Source organism: Anastrepha ludens, chromosome 4 (genome assembly GCF_028408465.1).
Source record: "Anastrepha ludens isolate Willacy chromosome 4, idAnaLude1.1, whole genome shotgun sequence".
Lineage (NCBI taxonomy): Eukaryota > Metazoa > Arthropoda > Insecta > Diptera > Tephritidae > Anastrepha > Anastrepha ludens.
Genome location: NC_071500.1, coordinates 106876477 through 106898458, shown reverse-complemented (window position 1 = coordinate 106898458; position 21982 = coordinate 106876477). Strand labels below are relative to the sequence as shown.

General features: G+C 34.7%; 1 protein-coding gene across 2 annotated transcripts in view; it reads left to right on the top strand.

Moving 5' to 3' along the window:
* LOC128860507 (CUGBP Elav-like family member 4) overlaps nucleotides 1–21982 on the top strand; it is a 189071-nt gene that overhangs the window by 27150 nt on the left and 139939 nt on the right. The window lies entirely within an intron of this gene.

Here is a 21982-nt window from a genome sequence, read left to right as displayed (position 1 = left end):
GGAGCTGCAGTTTTAAGCTGTCTCCGAACGGCAGTTAGTTTTTTATTATTTATATTATATTAGTTTGAGGAAAAAGAAAGCCATTTTTTCGGTAAATGGCTTTAGTGATCGATATCTCGTAAAGTTTCGATCAAACAAAATAAAGTTCATGCTCGTTCTCAAGGTGACATTTCACACTAAAAAATCTTTTGCTGGTTTTTGTTTGTTCCATTCAGTTGTGAATTACAGGGTGTTGACAATGCGCATGGTGGATTTCTTTTTCCCCAAACTAATATATACAGTTTGGGCAACATATTAAATTTAGTGACGTAACTTAAATTTTGCGAAACTCAGTTTTTACTTTTACTTAACTGTTATCACCGACCTGGGGAGAATCCCTTCTGTGCTACTAGCACTGCCATTACATTTCCAATGCTTTATTGGACAGCATAAATCTGCGCATGAAGCTTGAAATATAATCTAATGCAAATGATTGTCTGATATGCAATTTAGTACCTGACTTTGTCAATTCTATTTCACAAGGCATTGAAACTTCGGGCTTTAACAACGTGAATGATACTCTCTTCATTCGGAACAAAAGGAATTGATGATGATGATGTTGATATTCTCCGATATTCATCTTAACGAAAATAAGGCTTAACAGCTATTGGGGTAGCCAATTGACATAGGCAGCTGGCAACACTTCAATCAAGCTTGGCGCGCAAAAGATCGGCTGATCCTCTGAAATCGAGAGTTTCATCACAAGACACATAGTAAAATTTCCTGCATCTTTTCCTAAAAACAAGCATTGATGTCATCGCTAAAAATCCACGCCAAACCGGTATTATTTGCGGTTGCATTGGCTAATCGACAATCATTTTTGGATTTCAGAATTGCAGATAAGTCAGTACTGCTCATCATCACATTCTTCTTCTTTCTAATAAACGCAAGATTCGGCTAATGCAGTAGTCACTCACAGAAATAACCCTACTCAAGCCCAGAAGCAATTTATTTCTTTATGCGGCGTTGTAAAACTCACCAACTGTCAAGATTTTGATAAGGTAACCCCGGCAGTGCAGAAATAGCATATAAATCAAACAGTATCCTCAATTTGGATGACCCTGTGTTTTGCGAAAATTTTAAATGCAAAAAAGTTGCACACTCAACTGAAGGTAAACAATGTGTAATTCTAAAATGAATTGCAAATTTCCTACTTTATGTGCATAAAAAAGGTAAACAATATATCCGCACTACTACAGTGATAGTTAATGTGCCCATTTCATTTTGAGTATTACTTGGTTTTTTGTTGGTACACAAAGCGAGCATTTAAATTAAAATGAATAAAAATGAGTTAAGGGCGAAGCAATGAAAACAAAAGCAACTGTAACAACAAAGTTTTAAAAAGAGAAACGAGCCAAATAGGAACAACAATGGCTATTATCATATGCAAAGTTAAGCGTCACAAGCATAAAAACTGTGGAGAAAAAAATAAAAAGTTTAATGATAATAAACAAACAAAGTATACAACACTGTATAGAAAAAAGATAAACGTAAAATGAAAAAACAATAAAAAAATTTTGTTCACAAATTGAGAATATAAAACACAAAAATTACCAAAGTTGGAATACAACTTAAAATAATCATAGCGAATGGCGCATAACAAAAGAAATGCAAAGACTGTGTAAACAACAAAAATAGCGCAGGGCGAGCAAAACTAAATAAAATGGAATAATTTTAAAACTTTGACATAATAAAATAAAATGTTATTGCTTTGCATGAACATTTGCAGTTGCTCCCAAAAGCAGACTACAAGCATTTGAAATAACTGGCACTCACACACACATAGAAGCGCACAGCGCCTAGCATATTTAAATATTTAACTTCAGCATAATGTTAAATAAAATTTTATGCAAGTATGTTTTTGTGTCGGTGTGTGTGTGCGCATGGACTTTGCATGCTTATCGATGCCGCAATGCAAACAGCACTTACCAAAAAGTCAACCGTGCATGCGACACATTCAAACACTCGGCCATTCAGCCATTCAGCCCTTCAGCCACTGAACCATACGACCAACTAACAGCCAGTGTTGCATTTAATAGCTGCGGTTTGGTATGCGAGCAACACTTTAATTGAACTGTTTACTTGATTTTTATAAATGCAAAGAGTGTTTGTGTGTGCGTTTGTTTGTGTTTACATTGATTGCTGCATAATGCGCATATGTGTGTGTGTGTGTGTAATTGTTATTGTTATGTTTGCGATTATTATTTGGTTCAATGCACCACAGTTGCCCTTTGTTGAGTTGTTTGACGCTGCCGCCGCTGCTGCGCTCTTGACTGACGCTTAGTGCTGCATATCAATGGCAACATCATTATCAACGGTTAGCGGTAAGAGCCATATTGTTGCCATTGACACCAACAACTATAACAACATACTAGATATATACCATAACTATTGGTGATTATGGCTATAGCTCTAAGGCTATGTTGGTGTGCGGCGCAATAACCGTAGCACCGTAAACATTTACTATGACTTTAGTCGCACCAGCAGTGAGCAGTGAGCGGTGAACGGTGTGCAGTGAATGGGGACTTTTTGAATGTATTTTAATTTAGTATCGAAATTTTTTATTGCTTATAAATAAGGGTTAAATTGAATATTTTAAATCACGAAAACTGTTTGGTCTCATTGACCAACGCTAATTGTATTCGTTGTTGCAGCTGGTGTGAGATGCACCTATTTAAATTCTAAATAAAGAAATCATGAGGCTGGCTACATAAAAATTGTAATTTCAAAAATTATAAGTACTTTGCTTATGTGATGAGCAGCTCTACGATTGGGTTAACAAAATAATCAGGACGCTCAGATTTAGATAACAAAAAAAATTTTTTTATAATCTTGAGTTTCTTGGCAATGGAATAGGACCCGACGATTTCACTGACTTTATTCACGCTTTGCCTCATTTTTTGATGGTCATACTAGGTTGTTCAACTAGTTTTGCGGCTCGAGTAATAGTTGTTTAAAAAAATAATAAAAAATATTAAAAAAAGTTCTAAGTTTTAGAACGTTTTACGTAAATTGAGAGTAGTGACACATCGCACTTGCCTTGACTTGGATTTCATAGTATTTAGAAAAAAAATGTTTAAATTAGTATTAAATTAATTTTGAAAATAATTTATTTAGTGTGACATTATAGGAAATGATCTCTGAAACAGATGTAATAGACGATACAAAAACATAAAAATTAAAGACAGTTAAGTTAAGTTAAGTTAAGTTAAGTTAAGTTAAGTTAAGTTAAGTTAAGTTAAATTAAGTTAAGTTAAGTTAAGTTAAGTTAAGTTAAGTTAAGTTCAATTTTGTTAAGTATCCAGTGAATAAGTTTGGACCCTAGCAAACACAAAACACACAAGCTAGTAAAAAGTGATTTGCGGTTAGCAACCTATGCAAAGCTAATACAAGCTGAGAAGGAGTACAGATTTTTAGGGTACCAGTAATTTTGTGCGAATAATTCAGAAACTAATCAGCCGTATAAGACCAATATCAGTTCATTCATTCTTGAGATGTATAATAGGCAGAAATGCTCAGAAACTCACAGCTAAAGGGCATCAATGTTTAAATTAATTTAGTTAACGGCGAGAATCACACTGAAATATTTGTACATCATTTCCGGAAATGTTTAGACAAACTGCCTTTTTCGCGTTTATTCTTTGCACTCGATTTGCTTTTAGCCCCTTCTCTTAGTGTTCATGGCAGTCTCTGGAAGAAATTACAACTTAATCGGAGACGCTGTAAATCTTAATCCAATTTTCGCTGTAAAAGTTCGATTCATCTACTTTACACTTTACTCATAACCTCAGCTCATAATCTAGATTCCGAGTTTTTCCTGCCTTTAAGTAGATAACATTCAACACGGCTTGAGAGTTATTTGCAATGTAATGAAATCCCATAACAAAAAAACTTATCTTTAATAAATGAAAAAATATCCTGAATAAAATAATTTTCAGTGCATTTAATCCTTGCAACAACCACAATACACCGTTGGTGTTGCTCTGTATGACTAGCTGACAAAATGGCTGAGGGGCTCATGTGTGCCTCGTAGCTCCCTTACATAGCAGCAAAGGGAACATTTCTTTATGGCCTTGCTCCCTTTTCGCGCTGCTATGAGTGTAGGTGTAGACAGTCCGTCATTTAAGCGCCTAATGCGGACAAGCAGTCATCCACTTACTCACTCAACCACTCAATCATACACACACGCAGGCACCTCAACACACTGTCATTCTAGATTTCATTCATAGAAATCAAATTTGCATAATTTAACATGTTGGTTGGCTTGACTGCTTGGTTTGGCTGGTTAGCTTTGCTTTCGGTTGCTTGCATTGTGGTTTTGCGACTGACTTTATCAATTCAAATGGAAATGGTGGCGACAGCAGAAAGCAGCAGGCAGCTCATCAAACTCAATGCCATTGCCTGCCATCGAAGCTGTCATGTCATTTTTTATTGTGAGAAGCAAACATATGTATGTCTACATCCATACACACTTTTACACTTGCTTTTGCATGTTTGAGTTTGTTTGTTTGTTGTGTATGTATTTGAGTGTCGATTGTACATTTGAAATTTGCATAAATTTACGATGCGTAGCGCTTTTTATGAGGCGAATGGGCGCACTGTTGGAAGTGGCAGAATGGAAGAACTTCAAAAGAAAATGTACTCATACAGACATAAGTATTGTATATGCATTAGCATATGTAAGTGTGCTATGCTCTTCATTTGCTAGCCTTCACCATCAATCGCTGGCTGTCTGCGTAATTTTTCAACCATTTCATTTTCATTTTTTTCTGCCAAGACTTCCACTTGGCCGAAGTTATAAAATTGCAACACCAAATTAACATTGATGGCTTTTGTCACTTTCAACATGTTGCAAGCTCATGTTGAAGGCGTTTTTAATGAAGACTGATATCTACTAACAACATCAGCATGAAAATAAAAAAGAATATGGCAACTAGCTTTCGTCATTTCGCCAAACTTGCGCCTGTGTGTATGCAATACGCAGCAACACACACTTTCACACTTTATTCTTTTATGCGCATTGCGCGCAATTGGCAGTCGCAATTGCAAAATCAACTATCGACTAACTCACGCTGGTGCCAGTTTTTTCGCAATTGCGCCTTTGGTTGTTGGCTGTTGACACCATTGCCTGGTTGTCGATGCTGTCAAATGTATCTCTCATCGTCTTTGATGTATTGCAAATAATGACATTAGCAAAAAACGCATCCGTAAACTTATGGAAATTGTGTGGCGAAATTGCTATTATTTGGTATTTGTCAATAATATTGGCAATGACTGAGTGACTGTCAGCTAGACGTACTGCCAGTAAAAATGTGTGATGAACAGCACAAACGGCAGAGTGAAAAAAAATATTTCACAAAAACACAAGCAATCACGTTACTCCGTATGCCTGTGTATGTGTATGTGTGTAAATGCTTTTGTTTTGTACTTTTCACAATGTGCGCGGAAATAAAAATTGATGGTATATCCGTGGATGACAATGAAGTCAGCGAGCGAGTGATTGACAGTTGGCAGCGCGATGTCGATAATTTTATTAGATGATGAGTACATTTGCTGAGCAGTGGAAGTTTGGAAATGACGTGGCATTGAGAGATGTATATGCCGGGGGAAAAACATTTAATTTAATTTCTATGGCTTTCGTAATATATAGTAATTATTATTATTAGTTTATTTTTTCTTGTTTTTGAAATTCAAAAACTCCTTTTAGTTAGTTTTCCTTCCCAATGTGCACATATCATTTCACTATTTAATACTTTTAAAATTTTTTTTACATTTTTAGTTCTTAATGCAAACTCCAAATAAATGGAATTAAAAAAACAGATAATTGTTTGAAACAAGTTGAAGAAACCCATTTTAATAATATTATATAGCCTATCATTTTTCCATTTTTAAATTACTGGACCTTTGGTATTAAGTAATTTGTGTCTTCTCAGTACTGTAAAGGACTATGTTTCCTTTATCTTTAATAAAAAAAAATATAAAAACATAAAATAAATTATATGAAAACTTGAACAGTACGCAAATATTTTAGTATTTTAGCCGATTGTACTATTTTGCAACTACACGCATTAAGAAACTAGATACTAATATTCAAATAAAAAAAAAATTGTTTTCAAAAATGTTGATATGAAATTCTTTTTACAATTTTTTTTTTATTTATTTTTATAAGATTTTTTTATATTTTCTATTTAATTTTTTTTTTGTTCACTTTTCGTAAAATTTTTCCCATAAAATTCTTTAATAAAAAGCTTTTTCATAATTTTTTTTTCTTTCAAAATTTTTAATAAAACTTTTGTATAAATTTTTTTTTTTTAATTTTTGTACATTCTTATTTTTTATTTTTTCTTTATAACATTTTTTCCCCAATTTTGTTAAATAAATGTATATATTGCAAAATTTTTTTCATCATTGTTTTTTTTTAATTATTTTTTATATAATTTTTTTTTTGCAAAATCTTTTATTTTAAGAAAATATTTTCAAAATAGTTATATCAATTCCTGGCTCTAAAGTTAAACAAAATCTTATAGAAAAAAATTAAGTTAAAACTAAAATTTTGGGAAAAATAGATTTAGGAAAAAATATGAAATCGGAATTGTAATTTTCTCCCACTTTTGAATATTCTAAATTCCATAAATTATATTTACATTTTTCGTACAAATTGAGGTGCAGTTATGTCGCAAACGCAGCTATTTTTGCAGTACTTTTAAATTTTTATTTCCTTAATTTCTCTTTGGCAGCTCTGGCACTCTTCTACAATACATATAAGAAAACCTTTAGCATTTCCAAATCAGGCAATTTTGGCAATACGGTGCTCAGTATTTCACCAACAGTCACGTCATAGACAAATCCATTAAAAATTATCACTGCTACGCGTTTTGTTATAGCTGTTTGTTGTTGCCAAAAAAACGAGAGCGTGGAAGAAAATACTTGCATGCGTATTTTTTTTTTTTGTTTTTTTTGTTTGTTTATTTATTTTCAACTAATATTATATTATTAAGTACTACAATAAACAATAGTATTAGTATAGTAATGATGTGTCGTACAATGTCTCTAGACGAGCTCTCAAGTACGTATATTATCTGATGTCGAGTAACTTTTCCTTAGTATTGAAATTAATTTTGTTTTAACTTAGAAGTTATTAAAATATTTTATAACTTTGATGCAGGGAAAAAGGGAACAAAAACGATGCATAGATTATTGTTTATAATAAAAGGTTTAAAAGTAGTAAAAGAAGGTAGTCAGACTAGAAAGGTGGTATGAGTTAGTGTTGCGTGTCATTTGTTAACCACCAGCAGTTTTTAATGGTAAGGGTGGATTCGATTTTGTCGCAGCTTGAAATATATGTATCAAAACGTTTATTATTTGCATTAAGTGTTTTTGATGTGATTATTTTATTGTTCGCTCTTCTGAATATGTGATATATTATTGGCGTGTGGTTTTCGTTTTGTATAAAGCCTTTTTTGTCGAGGTATAAGAAGGATTCGGGAGGTGGAAATCCATTAGAAATAGCTAGTGAGAAATAATCGTCGCTTTCGTAGTAAAACGCTCTTATTAATATGTTATTGGTATTATATAGGCAACGCCGGATATGTTTTCTTATTAAATTTATAATATGACAATCAATTCTGGGCACTTTCGCTGTGTTATATAGCTTTGAGTTCGAGATGTATTTGGTATAGTTACTATTTTGTGATCTATATAAGGAAGTACATGATCGTAGTATTCTTCTCTCAAGCTTCCTTAGTCTTTCCATATATGAGGGTGAAATGTTGTACCAAATTGAGCAACCATATGTGAGTATCGGTCTTACCAGGGTTTGATACATTAATATTTTGACTTTCTTGTGTACTAGTTTCGATGAAAACATTCTTTTATAGATATGGAAAGCTCTTGCGGTCTTCTCGACTTGGAGGTTATTGTGATCGTTATAGTATAAAAATTGATCAAGGTGAATACCGAGATATTTGACTCTCTCAGTGGTTTGAATAGGGATTCTGGTTTCATTAGATATAATATTTAGGTTTTTCCATTTTTTTCTGATATTTGAGTTGCATCTTTTTATGGGTGGACGAAACAAAATGCATTTGCATTTCTTTGTATTTATTTTAAGATGCCAGTTTGCTGTAAAATCTTCTACGATATTGTATTTCAGTTGTAGATTTCTGTTAATATCCTCTATTGTTCTGTCTGGATGGTAAATGACAATATCATCAGCAAAGGCTATGATATTGTCTATTTTATCCAGCAAGTCAAGTATAAAGAGATTGAAAAGTACTGGCGCATTTACTGTCCCTTGTTGCAAACCATTTGTTATATTAAATTCGCGCTTACTTTTCATATTATTTATATGTACTGAAAATTTTTTATTTGACAGCATGTTATAAATGAGAATGGCGAGGTGAACCGGGAATTTATAGCCTATGAGTTTAGACATCAGGCCTTCGATCCACACTTTGTCGAAAGCTTTTTCAATGTCTAAGAAGCAAGCTCCTGTGACATGTTTTTTATTCCAGCTCCAGTTAATTTCGGAGGTCAAAAGGTTAATTGCGTGTATAGTTGAATGTCTATATTTAAACCCAAATTGCTTAGAATTCACTAAGTTGTTGGTTTTAGTGACCTTATTTATATTTATGTTGATTACGACCTCAAAAACTTTACTAATGTTTGGTAACAAGCTAATTGGTCGGAGATTTTTCAAACAGTTTTTGTCTCTCTCTTTTTTTGGTATCACGATCAGTTTAGCTGTTTTCCAAATAGGAGGAAAATAGGCATTATTCAACATGTTGTTGAATAGTGTGCAATATTCTGAAATTAGTTCTTGGGATAAGTTTTTCAGAATGATGTTAGGTATTTGGTCTAAGCCTGAGGACAGTTTACTTTTCAGATTGGAAAATATATCTGAGAGATCATCGAAACGAATAAAAAAGTTGCCTGTTTGTTCTTCGGTTAAATTATTGGCTTGTTTGATGTCATCAAATCTTGTTTTGGTTGCTCGAAAGCTGTCGAATAAAGTTTTTGTTTCTAAAAACTTATTGAAGCATTCTTGCACCTGTAAGTGAACGAGATTGTCAGGTTTGCACTGTTTTGAAGAATGAATTGCTTCAAAATGAAGCCCTACTATATCGGGTATATCTTCACTGTTTTTGATGCAGTAGTTGCCTGTTGTAAAATTTTTTTTCTAGCAGATTGCAATCGAGGCCAGCTTTTTGAAGTATATCTGATGAGTTAAAAGGAACGTTTATATGACTAATTGAGTTGTCGTTTTTTAGAAAAGTTCGTTTAATTATTGAAAATTTTGAGGGGTCGGTATTCTTAAGGGAAATAAGTGTGCGTTCGAGTTGATTATTAAATTGAATCTTTATATTGTCATTAATTAATTTTTTGATAAGTTTTAGTTTTGTTTTTTCTTGTTGGAGAATGTTAGGAGGGAGGTATATTATATTTGTAGACGGTTGTGTTTTTTGATGTTAGTAAGGATTATACTTTTTTCTTTCAGTAGTGTTTTTATGATAGGTAGGTTTACAAGAGTATTGGTAGGATTTTTTGTCTTAACTTTTGGTACATTTTTTTCTACAGCTGCTAAAATAATTTTATTTAGCTTAAGCAAGTGAAGATCAATTTCGGAATTAGTTAAGTTTCTATTGTTTGGTGCCAAAATCTCTTTCTGAAGCTGTGTGTTTAAGGTATTTCGAAATTTTTTCCAATTGGTTTTTTTATAGTCTAATGTTCTTTGGATTTGATTGCCTGCCAAGTTAAGATAGAATGTGCCATCCCTACGGGTAGCGTTGATTTCGATAGCTCAATGGTCGCTATCATAGTCGATGCATTTTAAACAGTTAATTGTGTCATTGACCTTTTGAATATCTATTCTATGATCAGCAATACAAATATCTAGGAAGGAGTGGGCTCTTTCATAAGACGGGGTTACGGAGGCATACATATTACATCTAAATTCTATTGCATTTGAAGTAAGCCAATCTTTTAAAGCGTTGCCTTTAGTATTGTTTTGCGTGTTTCCCCAGTCCGAGTGCTTACTATTAAGGTCGCCTGCTAATATGTAGTAATGATCTGGGTTTTGAAGGTCAAGAGCTTCAAATATTACATTAAGTTCTGATTTGAATGCATCGTTGTTGTTTCCTGATGGATAATAAGCTACAATTAGATACATGATATTATTCGGGGGCATATGCATTTTAATTATACATGCTTCTAAATAAGAGAGGGAGTCTACTCTATAATTAAAAACTTTGGTAAATTTCATATTTTCTTTAATTAAAATCGCAGTTCCTCCACCTGTCGTTCTACTAGATCTATCTCTCCTTATTAGATTATATCCATTAAATTTTAGCTTGTGCTTTGCGTTTAGTTTGGTTTCGTTCAGCAAAACTATGTCTGGATTGTTATCTGTTAAGAACTTACTTAATTCTATTCTTCTATTTATATTAATGATTGAGTTAACATTAATGGAAATTATTTTTAAATGCGATTGCGAATTCATACTGAGTCTACTAGACTACATATTGCATCGATTCGTGCAGTTTGTATTTCGAGCTGCTTCTGAAGAGCCATAATTTGCCTACTTAGAGATAACATTGTGTTTTTTAATTCTAGCAGTATTAAACTTTGATTGTTAGTAGGACTATTTGTCCCAATATTTTCTTTAATTACGTCGGCATAGCTAAACTTAGGGGTAGTGAATTTTGAAGTGGTGCTTGTCTTAGCAGCAATGAGGTTTTGTTTTCTTAATCTAATTTTCTGCTGCAGTTCTTTGTATCGGTCGCATCCTTTGTAAGATGCTGGGTGTCCAAACTTCTTGCATAAGACACAGTACACATTTTCCCTCTCCGTCAAGGTTCCGCTTGAGGAAGAACAGTCTTCGGTTTTATGTGTTCCGCTACATTTGACACATCTTGGTGGTAGGTTACAATTGGCTGCACTATGGAAGAAGCTTTGGCAATTCCTGCATTGAGTTATCTCAGGCCTACGTAAGTGTTCCCATTTAATGCAGTGGTATAAAATGGTTTTAATTTGTTTCAGTTCGTTAACATTGCTTTCCGCACTTATTTGAACCATAAAAATTGGTAGTTTTATTTTTTGTTGTGTTGAGTTTTTAGTAGTGAATTGTGTTACTTTGAGGATTTCAAGGTTTTCGTTTTGATATTTGCAAAGTTCACTCAAAATGTCTTTGGTGTCGGTGTTACTGTTTAGCCCTTTCATTAATATAGTTTTTGTTTTCAAACATTTAGGCGTATATGAGTAGAATTTCACTTTAGATTTTTCTAAGTATTCTCGAACTCTTTTATAGTCGGCGATATTTTTCAGGTAAATTGCTAATTTGTTTTGTTTATATTCTTTAATTGTGAATTGTGTTATCCTTAAACCATCTTTTATTAGTTCTATAATTTGTTTCGATTCTATATCAAATGTATTTATAGGGGGAATATTTTTACTATTGTTTTTGTGTTTGACATTTTTGTTTGTTTTTGTTTCACTGTCATTGTTTACATTAGTAGAGGCAACTGGATTTGTAATTGACTTTGCACTTGTTGGTGTAACAGTGGTATTATTTGTTGTATCACCAGTTTTTATTTGTTCACTTATTTCGTTGCTTAGATTGTTGGTATGCAAGTACTGCTCAAATTTTTTTATCACTTCATTACACTCTTCTAGTTCATTGTCTAGAATAGCATAGTAATTGTTTTTGCTATGTTTTGACATTGTGTCCTCTATCACGTTGTCATTTTTTCTTTTTCTATTTAAGTCACTGCTTGGAGGGTTTTTAGCATTTTTAAATGCAAATTCAAGCGCATTGCGCTCACACATCATTTATGAAACCACTGACGAATGGTTTTAGTCCACATCTAGCACTCCCGAAAACAAATTAATCTAGTTACTTATGCTTAGAAATTCGCACGGGCTAATTGAATATTTTTCTCAGCAGTACGTGTTGATCGTTAGACAGCATACGGCAAAAACTCCTACTTGCATGCGTATGGTCTATGCATATCCATATAATGACGTAAATTGTACTCTCATCTATCTCTCCTCATCCATATAAACATTTATGCATCTCGCGTTGAAGACCACCTGAAGACCGCTTGTGTTACCCTGCTCTTTCATTGTTTTGTTATGCTTGACAATTTAAATAAATCGACTTGGCATGACTTATTGGTATGTGCGTATTTGGTAAATTGGGAAATAACTATTAAGTTTACGAATTTATTTTATACAAAAATAAATTTTAATTGCACAAACTCAAAGCTAAATCAAGCTTTTTAAGGATGCTGGTGCTGAAGGTTTCTTTTGACGAACGAAAATGTTTAGAAGGAAATATAAAAAATTGAAATTGCTTAAATACATTTTACTTTCACACCCTTTTTCGGTGTTTGTCGGAGCTCCTCCTATTATTTGTGGCGTACATCTTGGTGCTGTTCCCCAAATGGACCCACCTACAGTTTTAAGCCGACTCCGAAGGGCAAATGTTTTTTAAGAGAACCTTTTTCAAGGCAGAAGTGCATTCGGCGGTTGCCGGTGCCTGCCTTCAATTAAATAATTTTCCCTATTTTTAGTCGACTGAAAAAATTGTATTAAAACTCTAGCTGCTTACTGTAGTTTTTTTTTTTTTTGAAAACTTTAAAAACAAAAAACCATAAAAAATGAAGCAGAAAATTTAACATGAAAGCTCCAGACCCAGCACACGGATAAATTTTAATTAAAAAACTACATAAATTGCCCATTCAATACAAATTATTCCATGAACTAAATTTCTTCAAATGCTGATGCCGAAGGCTTTTTGGCGAATCTAAAATATTTTTTTTATTAAGGTTTCTGAAACTAATTTACTAGAATTGTAAATTTCTCGATTTATATTCAAACAATGGGAAACAATTTAAATAGGGGATGATTTAAATAGATTACTAAACCTATTATGTTTTCTATACAATTTTTTTTTAATATTTGTTCAAAAAAGTTCTCAAAATTCCCAGTTTTTTAACTAGATTTTGTTTTAGTTTTTATTTCTATTTTGTTTTTTTTTTTTTTGTTTTTTTGTTTTTTTTTTTGTTTTGTGGGACGACTATATGAATATTTATTTTTTTATCAAAGTAATATATTTAACACGAAATATTTGTTTTATAGATAAAAAAGAGTTAAACTCATTTTTTCTCAATTCATATTTATATATTGTATTAAAATACATATTTTAAAACGAATGCATTCCACGACAATTTGTGGAAATATTTGTTCCAGAAAATCTTAAAACTTTCCCAATTTTATTTTCATTAATTTTTTACAATGTAATTTACTGTATTCTAATTTCTATTCCATCTTACCCTTTGAAGTCATTCGGCATATATTAAAAAGCCCTTAAGTAAAGGCCCTTTTAACACCAACAACATTAATGGTATTATGTCTCGCGAAGCGGGTTATTCGATTAGAATATTCATGCCACTCAAGAAAAGCAAAATGAATGACTGCCAGGCACTCGCGTTGCACATCAATACTAAATAATCAAGCAAATGCGCAAAAAAAACGAAGGAACGTTTATAATGTCATCTATGCATCAATACACACACACATACCACATACATGCTCACATGCACAAATATGACACTGCGCACCATTCAATACAACAGCAAAACGCTCAATCAACAAAATTGTCTGTTGGCGCCAACAGCATGGAACACACAGTTAGAGATGCCTACATTTATCTACATATTCTATGCCAACCATTCAACGCTGCATACACACATATATACATGCATGCATATGGGTACCGCATTTACTTACATGTTGAATGTTCAACTGACAGTTTTGTCAGGAGAATAAAAATGACATGTTGCTTCAATAATGCTTGCAACACGCCGCCACAGGGCACCACCAGCGCAAATACCATTGAGGGTTGCATGCCACAGACCAGCAGCGGCGCCTTTATTCACTCGGGCATAGGCTGAGGCTGTGGCTTTGGCACTGGCTGTGGCTGTGACTATAACCTTAGCTTCGTCTTGCCGTATTGGCAACAGTTAACGATTTATGGTGGTTGCCGATGGTGGGGTTGCTATTATTGTTGTTGTTGTCAACGGCTGACTGACTAACTGGTAACTGTTGGTGGTGGCTTTGCAATTTGCATAAGTAGCATTACAATGCAAACGCATTTCTAGCAACTGTATGCATGGTAGCTGACTGAGTGACTGACTGACAGTAATCATAAGTGAAGTGCATTTGACTTGAGCAGCTGCAGCTGCAGCAACAGCAATGGCGTTGTTGAGTGCGGCTTTTCACTTAACTCAACCTACATATGTTTGTTCGTATAGCAAATTGTAATCATACGCATGTACGGAATTGCATTAGTATGTGTATGTATGAGCACCTTGAAGGCTGCCACAAGGCTTGCTGCTCGGTATAGGCAGCAAAATTGCCGGTTTCGCCTGTCAGTCGGCCTGCTTAGCTCAAGCGCTTGACAAGTGTTTGTTGCCTATCTCAACAAGCACACATACACACATACACACAGGCGCACATAGGCCCACTCATATGCATTGGCACTTGGAACACGTTGCGCTTGTTCGTTGTACTAAAGACGTTGGCTGCCTGTCAACAGCTGCTGAGTAGAGTGTGCAAGCAAATTAGCACAAACACTTGAGGGCGTCATTAGAAGTGTCGAAAGGGATTATATGGGAAAGATGTGTAAAACAAAAATGCTTAAAGGAAACGGTAAGAGCCAAGAGTATACCAAAACAGTTTTAAATGGAAAATTGTGCTGAATATAAAATAAGTAACTGAAAGAAATATCGCCGCACAGCAGAAGGCAGTATGCGTGTTTATATTGGAACTAGTGAGAAAACTCATCAAATTTTCCTAAAATAAATGTTTCCATGGGTTCAGTCAATATCCGTGATAAAAAAGGCCGATAAGGCTGCATAATCTATATTTGCTCTTTATGAAGCCATACATTTTCGCATACAACAACAAAGCGTTGGTTCTAGTGATTATGTTGTTGTATTGTGGACAATGAAAATGAGTTCATCATTATATAATCTTCAATGTTCATCATATTATGTTTTCTACTAATTTAACAAAGTTACTAGCGTAACTCATTATAATATCTTAATATTTCCTCATTTGTCATTCATCAATAAATAACCAAGTCCCGGCAGCTAGTACTCTTTGTTTGTACTTCTTAGGTAAGACCATTTTTGATAGCTCTGGCAAATAGTAATAAGAGTCAAATCTCATCTCTCTTAATAAAAAAATTCGACACAAGTTATTCATTAAGCCTTTGTCCATTTTTTTTTTTTATTTTTTATCCTTTTCTATTACTTATTACGCATTATTAAAAATGAAAATGTACTCATCAAGCATGTACCATAAGAGAAAGATAGACATCAGTTTGAAGTACGCTGGTAGGTCTGAAGATCTAATGGGCCTATCTTTTTCTCGCTTCGTACCTTTCCAGTGGCATGGTGAAGTCTAAGAACGCTATAGATTTTTTTTCTTTTCTTTCTGCGATGGTGAAGTATTCAAAGAGTACGACTATACCATCGTATCCAATTTACGTTCATTCATAAAAAATTTAGTTTCCCATTTACTATTCATCACAACTCATTTATAAATCCTAATTAATTATTAATTATTTACTATTTGCCATTTAGCATTCATCATTAATTATTAGTTGTTTTTAATTCATAATTTCTTATCCATTATTCATCATTTATCATTCAGTATTCATCATTTATCATACATTATTTATCAATTACCATCGTTCATGTTTTTTAATTCACTATTTCATGCATCATTTATTGGCGGCCGCCGTAGCCGAATGGGTTGGAGCGTGATTACCATTCGGAATTCACCGAGAGGTCGTTAGTTCGAATCTCGGTGAAGGCAAAATTAATAAAAACATTTTTCTAATAGCGGTCGCCCCTCGGCAGGCAATGGCAAACCTCCGAGTGTATTTCTGCCATGAAAAAGCTCCTCATAAAAATATCTGCCGTTCGGAGTCGGCTTGAAACTGTAGGTCCCTCCATTTGTGGAACAACATCAAGACGCACACCACAAATAGGAGGAGGAGCTCGGCCAAACACCTAACAGAAGTGTACGCGCCAATTATTTATTTTATTTTTTTATTTATCATTTATCATTCGTAATAAATTAGTAATTATTTACTATTTATTTTTAATCATTCTGCGTTCATTATTAGACATTTTTTGTTCATCATGTACCAATCATTATTTACTTTAAATGTCTTTCATCATTCATCAATTTTGAATATTTTTAATTCATTATTCATGATTCCTCATCCATCATTTACCATTCAGCACTTACTATTCATCATTCATCATTTGTCAGTAATGATTCTTTATTTATCATACATCATTTATTCTTCATCATTCATTATTTTTCATTCATCATTCATTATGAATCATTCGTAATTCATTATTCATCATCCATCATCCATCATCCATCATTCATTTTTTATCATTCATCTTCCATCACGTACTCTTCATCATTCAACGTTCATCATTTATCATTTATTAGTCATTACTCATCATTCATTATTTGTTATTGATTATTCATTACTCATTACTTATCATTCCTCATTCATCATTCATTGCTCATCTTTCATCATTCCTCAAATATCATTCTTCAATGAATGTTAATCATTCGTCATTCACCATTCATCATTCATGAATATTTTTAATTCATTATTCATGATTCCTCATCCATAATTTACCATTCAGCATTTACTATTCATCATTGATAATTTATCAGTCATGAATCATTATTTATCATTCATCATCCATAATTTGCCATACATCATTCATTATTCGTCATTCATCATTCATCATTTCTCATTCATTATTTATCATTCATCTTCCGTCATTTACTTTTCATCGTTCATAATTTATCATTTATCAAAATCATTATTCGTATTTTTTAATATATCATAAATGTTTTTTAATTCAACATCCATTATTTATTATTCACCATTCATCATTCATTATTTATTATGCATCATTCGTTACTCATTATTTATCACTCATCATTCATCATCTTTCATCATTCCTCATATATAATTTTTCATTCTTCAATCAATGTTAATCATTCGTCATTCATCATTTGACAATCATCCTAATTTACACCTTCAAACTCCATGACTTACTACCAATTGACTCTTTTCATTCGTTATTTGTTATTCACAGACTCATCATTCCTCTTCTATAAATAAATAATACGTAATTGCGTCTCACTTCTTATTCATCATTCACAATTTGTCATTCACAAACTAATTTTTCATTGTCCATCGTATACCATTTTCTTCAGTTTCATTATTATTTTTATTGCATGTTCCCTTATTCATCGCTGAGGATTCAAAATTAATCCTTCACCTTTCATCAGTCATCAGTCAGTTAGAACCCCATCCGCCAACATTTTCACTGAACCACACGTCCTAACGACCTGTTTCATTAATTTCTTATTTACCACACAGCCAGTGATTACACCACTTCCATAATCATTACTGGCAAGCGAAAAAATAACAAGAAATTGATTGCCTCTTTCGATTTGACCCGTTGACTTCCTTTGTTATTTCCGCCAGTTTCCCTTGATGCGCACCGCAAGTCAATGCCTAGTGAAGAATACTACGGTTCGGTAGGCGCACCTGGTGTGGTAGTAGTAGTCAACAGAGTATAGCGCCACTAGAGTTACTTACTATGCACGCATATTCTTGTGGGTGTGTGTGGGTGTATATAGACCTGGCTTGAGTAGGTCTGCATTTTAATTAAACCAACGATGAACGACGCACGCAAGCACGCAGGATGGACAACACAACGAGTTGAGTCGAGAAACAGAGCGACAAATAGCCGCAAAGTCAGTAAGGCGAGGCGAGAGATTGGCAATTTGAAAGCAGGCTGATTGGTGGGTATGGCTATAGATGTTGCATGTTGTATGTGGCATGCTGCACCGCTTGCTGACATAGACAATTTTCTGTTTCAAATGAAGGCGCTTGGCAACAAAAGGAACTGGACAGCAATTTAGTTAAGAACCAGAAATGAGCTAAGCTATTGAAGATAGGAAAAGCAGAGTTCGAAATGGAACGAAAATTCTATAAAAAGCCTTGGTTATGTCCTAGTCGAGCTTCTAAGTATGAGCTGCAACTCAGCTGTCAGCAACATCAGACGCCATTCAAATCTCATTACAAGCAAGGCGAAATTAAAAGCAGTGAATGGATAGAAATGTTAGCATGCATGTGTGTGTGTGTGCGGTTATATGATGCGTTTCAATACATGCCCATTTATGCATAAAAGCATGCATTTCCTGCCCGTGCCATTTTACGTTACGCTGAGGATCTGCTGGCTTACCCTTTTGCTCTTTTGCTCTGCTACCCATCAGCGCTTCTGTCTTATTACGCAAAATATGCGGTTATGTCAAAACCAAAATGTTAATGACGTCATTTCACGTTTTAATCCCGCCGCCAACAGCAACATAATAAAAGCATAGCAATGTGTACAACGTGTGGCAGCAGCAGTAGTAGTGGCAGTGGCATAGTCAAAGTGCAACAACATAAATGCATTCGGCGGTATAGGACTTACTTTCAGCAAACATATGTATGTGTGTGTGTTGCATGACGCATGCATGTATGTGTTGACACAAACAAGCGCCCTGCTGCTGTTGCCTTAATAACAATTCACACAATCGGGTTTCATATTGGAGCGCTCAGTGCAAAATTATGCAAAATGCAAGCAAACTTTGATATACAGGCAGCCACATACACACACACATACATATATGCGCACTGTTACACGCATAAAAGCGACTGAACGTAAAATGCCACTTTGGCTAATGGCTAGCTGGTGGTAGCTGCTGGCAGGAGACAGCATGAATACGCATAAAATCCATAGCTATATGACCCATCCGGCGCTGTCAGCATGCAAATTTTCTGCCGCACAATCATACACACATATGTACAAAGCGACTATACACCAACAAGCACTTACTCATCATACATACGTTTTTTCACCCACAATATAGCACTGTCGCTCAGTGGTTCACATGCGTTGCGTTGCCAGGGCATTACAATGCATACTGCAGGGCGCATCAGCATCAGCGTCAGTGGCGGCTTAATGCCATGGCAACAACATTGACAAAGATGACAGTGTCGGCTGCTATGGCAACTATTATGCTTTAGCATGCATATATTTGCGCGCGTGTGTGTGTGAGTGTATGTGTTTGTGTGCGTGCTGCGACTGATATTGTTGATATTGATGGCGCTGTTGCTTTCATTATTGTATTTAATGTTTTTGCTATTGCTTTGCCTGGCATAACTGCTTTCATGTTTTCGCTGACACACGCACGTCGTTGTGCAGCAGCTGCGTCATCCATGGCAAAAATTGATTTTAATTATTATCGAATAATTTATGTATTCACGCTGTGTGGTTTAGCTCACAATGAGCAGCTCGTAGAAATCCCAGCGCTTTTTGCAACCCTTCTGCTATGCTTTTATAATTTTTTCGCAAATCCTGCAAATTCAATCAACGGTTTTTTGTTGTACTTTTCATTAGTATGCCTAAATTTTCGGTCGCGCTGTGGTGATGAACACCGCCTCACATATCTAAATACTATTAAATCTTGTGGATGCGCTTTGCTTCACCTAGCAACGTGTTATTCAATAGCATTTGATTTCCTGTGCTTTACTGTTAGTTGCCTTTGTTTATGTGTTTTTGTTGTTATGCATTATTTGTTGCAATAACTGGAATTTTCATTGATTTCGCAAATTGTCACGAACATTCCAAACACTCGACGGCCGCATATACAATTACATATTTGTCTACGTAGAGTAGTATTTCTCCCTCGCTAGCCTTTGGAGGCACATAAAAATCTCTACTTGTATTACGCATTCCATTTAATGTACGAATAAGGGCGAAAAATTCAATCTGACGCCTTCTTTACCGCTACGCCACAATCACTGTTGATGCACTCAGTTAAAATTAAACAGTAGATAGTACGACCGTAGCTACTTAGGTTCCGAATTCGCACTTTAATTAATCAATATTAGCCATTATCAAAATGCCCTTGTGACACGATGCGTTGTCCTGATCGAAAAGAATTTTTTTCTTTCGCAAACTGGGTCTTTTTTTCACAATTTTTGTCATTCAGCTGGTCTAAAAGGTGACAATAATGTTCAGAATTTATTTTTTTTCGAGCTTGCAAGTCATCCACAAACCAAATTCCTTTCGCATCCCAAAATACTTTCTGGACACGAACTCGTTTCGGAACCGAAGAACCAGGTTTACGCCACTCTTTAGCCTCTTGTTTTGATTTAGGATCATGGGGATAGACCCAACTCTCATCCATAGCGATGAGTCGGTGCACAAAATCCACTTTATTCTTTCGAAAACACTCTAAAGTTGCTGAGAAACTCGCATTCGAATGTGTTTTTATTCCATTGCCAGCGAATGTGGCCCCCATTATACACACAGCTTTCTGAAACCCAATAATTCTGTTTGCTTACTTACCACGCCCAATGAGATGCCTAGGGCTTCTACTAAAGCAGTTCTGCAGAAATCAGGGATATTCTAAAATTTCTGAGAAGCACACACTGGTTTTAGGAGCGATAGGAACAAATTCCCCACGCGGCTTTACAATGGACTATGAGCCTGAGTGTGTCCTATAGGACAATCGCTCCAAACAAACTTAACCTCTCCACTAGACGGTTTTCCAATGCGACATACGCAAGTTTTTCTACGATTTCTGGTGTTGGTGCTGTCTAGTATTGTTGGACGTCCCTGATGTGGACCGTCTTCAAGGCTTGTACGACCACGTTTAATTCAACAACCCATCAAGCGCATTTTGCGGTGGCGCCATTTAGCTGACAGTGAATTTGAATTTGAAATCAGCTGTTGTGCTGGCGTAGTTGTAGAGTTTTTTTTTAATTTTCTATATTAATTACAAACAACTATTTTCTTCTAATTCTCTTTGCTATTCCATTCCATTAACTTTACCTAACTTTTAGTTTTTTCTTATAAAATTTTACATTTACGGCACTCTCTTCTTAGTTTTCTCATACACCTCATCTACAATTACGTCATGTCGATGTTGCGCCCATTTTTTCACTTCACTCTGCGAAATCTCGCATTCCAACATTCCTGACTCCCATCTCCGTGTCCGTAACCAGTCCACCCAATATCATCACAAATAGTTACGATACGCATATTTCGTAATTTGCAAATTGCACAAATCAAATACAAAATTCACATTTTGTAATTAAATATTTATTATTGTCATTTCTCACATTTCGAAAGTAATTCAATCTGTCTATCATAGCTATTGGCCGTAAAAAAGTTCAACTCCCAAACACAAAGAGCTCAGCATCTAAAACAGCCCAAAAGCACCTCACAGGGCGTACGCATGACTGCTTACTACCGATGCTGTGGCATGTAGTCATAGCAACGTTATTTTATAGCAAAATTCATTGTATGCAAAATAATTGCTAATAACTTTTTGCGGTGTCACAGCAGCTCGGCAATTTCACATATTTGTTTCCACTCATCTATTCCTCTTCAGTTTGTGACACTCGCGTCCTGCCCCATGCTGGCATTTCATTTGACAACAGTTATGTCATATAAAGCTTTATGAGTTAGCAGAGTTTGAAGTGGCAATTGTGCCTAAGTAGTTTGTGTGGAGTTACGAATTGTTTCACTGAAGTCAAGCACAGTTGCATTTATTTGCATATTTCTGTTCAAAAAGTACCCAAAATTTCTTATTTAAATTAACAAGTTTGAGGTGCGGACATTGCGGCTGAGTACATCATTAATGGTAATAAGATATATGATAGTTCTGTGAAGATGGAATTGAATGAACCACAAATCAAGAGAAGTACTCAGGGAATCAAAAAATCCAAAAACTCACCACATAGTCCATCCAAATCAAGATTTTAGGGACTATTTTT